Source organism: Palaemon carinicauda, chromosome 17 (assembly GCF_036898095.1).
Source record: "Palaemon carinicauda isolate YSFRI2023 chromosome 17, ASM3689809v2, whole genome shotgun sequence".
Lineage (NCBI taxonomy): Eukaryota > Metazoa > Arthropoda > Malacostraca > Decapoda > Palaemonidae > Palaemon > Palaemon carinicauda.
In genome coordinates, this window is record NC_090741.1 from 92,158,488 (window position 1) to 92,160,859 (window position 2,372).

The 2,372-nt window shown below is 35.8% G+C and overlaps 1 pseudogene; it reads left to right on the forward strand.

Annotated features, from left to right (window-relative positions):
• The first annotated feature begins 965 nt into the window (after nt 1–965).
• LOC137656451 (thrombospondin type-1 domain-containing protein 7B-like) overlaps nt 966–2,372 on the forward strand; it is a 40,672-nt pseudogene continuing 39,265 nt past the window's right edge.

Genomic DNA, 2,372 nt, shown 5'->3' on the forward strand with positions numbered 1-2,372 from the left:
CTTTTAATTATATTAATTAATAAATTAAAGCAAATTAAAACATGAGCCAATTTCAAAGGATCAACAAGTTGTCATAGAGTATAACGTTCTTATTTTTATAGAAGGAGAATATTTATGAAAATACTAATAAAGTGAATAGAAATATTAATAAATGACACACAAAAACATTATTGAGTAAATTTTAAAAATAAAAAATCTAAGAATGTGTTTCACTGCACTCTCATGAAATGCATCTAAAAAAAAATGACATTGATGACTGCTAAAATTCTTAATTTACAGGCCAGAAAATTTTCTTCTATTTTACAGGCTATGAATCAGTCCCACAACCCACGTTACTACCATGACAAAGTTCCCATAGTTTTCAGGCCAGGAAACCACATTACAAATTACAGGCCATGGTAGAATTCATTGTTTAAATTGTCTACACTCAAATATATCATGTTTGGTGCTGTGAGCCACAAAAAGATTTACAGATAGTCCAGTCTATCCAGGAAAACTTGAAAATAGCTTACCCAGAGGTTCACGGCTTTTGTAGGACGTATGGCTACACTGAGCGTGGCAGGGCACCCAAGGAGACCAAGAGGAGGTAAAGCAGTTGTTTTGACACCATACTTGGCACTCTTCGCTACTAGATGGCACTAGTGTGTCACTCATGAGACAGAAACTGGACTCCACTGACCTTCCCATGGTATCAACGCATTCGACACCTAAAAGGGAAGGTTATTTAGAATTGATCTATCTATCTATATATCTATCTATCTATATTTATATATAATTTCTTCTCAACGTAAGCCATCCAATCGAATGAAATTAGAAAATACCCAACTTACTTCTAACTCGATGGCCTGTTCCACAAGATAAGCCCATGGCCAACATGCAGGAAGACCATTTTCCCGTCTTCCAGTGATGTCTTGTACAGGTTACAGGGACAAGGGCGCACTCTCTCTCCTCCTCTAAGGCTGGGCATGGTTTACCGCCCTCCGAGGGTGACACCAGGATTCTTCTCCATCGACGCTGCACGGAGGATATCAGTACGCCATCTGTATTCAAGAGTGAGAATCAGATGATCATATGTTTTTGCAAGAATGCTTAGTAGAATTTAAGTCATTTTGATTCAAGAACGAAAGTAGCATAGATTAGACAATAAAGCTATCGAGAAAGGAAAACAAATAAATTATTAACGACTTTTAAAATAAGAATAAAGTAATCTATAGGTGAGTACCATCTCCAAGGATAGGAATTGATTCTGATAAACAAGATAAATTTTATTATCGTCATCAACAAGGGAAATCAGTAGTATGTTAGCATCTGGGGCGTATCATTCAAATTAAAGTAATTAGAAAAAGGAATTAAGAAAGCTAGTTATATTACACATTTAAACGGAAAACCAAAGACTAAACATCTTTAGGATAAAGTTGATATATTGTATCACTCATATTCCTCTGATGATATAGAAAAAAATAATTTTCTGCAAAACTAAATCAACAGAAAGACCTACGAGCGTTGACTCGAGTTTCTGGTACATTTAATCAGAAATCTTTCAAGTCAGACTCTCTATAGTATTCGCAATCATAAAGTCTAATTATTAACATAAAAACAAAAAACCTCAGTCAGAATTACCACAGATATAAGAAATATATTTATATCACAAAGGAAATAGACCGACAATATTTGGATATTATTAGTAGTCAAGACTGAGCAGCCTGTCCCTGATATATCATACTCTTGTAAAATTTACATGAAATCCCAAGCAGACCGGAATGGGATTTTGCATGATCTTTCGTGCTGGAATTGGTCACAATTATATAGTAGTGTAGATCCTGTTGTCCCTTTGAATGAAAATCTAGTCAACATAATTGATAGGTGTATCCCTTCTCGTGTGTTAAGGTACCGAATGAAGGACAAACCGTGGTTCAATGATGATTGTAGACGAGCTTATTTGGAGAAGCAGGAGGCCTATCACCTTTGGAAGGGTAACAGATCAGATTTGACCTGGAACAACTATACTCAGCTTCGAGCTTTTGCTCAGAGAGTTTATGCCTCAACTGAAAAGGAGTACAATTTAACCATAAAATAAACTCTTTCTGGTAAAACTTAGGAACATAAATGGTGATCTACCCTTAAATATGCACTTTTTGGTGTAGATGCAACAGTTCCTCCTTTACTTAAACTAGATGGCTCAGTCACTCACTGTCCAAAGGAAACAGCAACCCTTTTGGCTGATGTTTTTGACAGTAAACAGAGTAATGAAAAACTTGAACTTCCTCATTCCTGTTTTCATGAGGCTAAACTAACTAGTTTAGCTTTTCGATCTCATGATATTAAAGCTCTGTTGATGGACCTTGATGCTTATGGAGGTGTAGACCCAAATG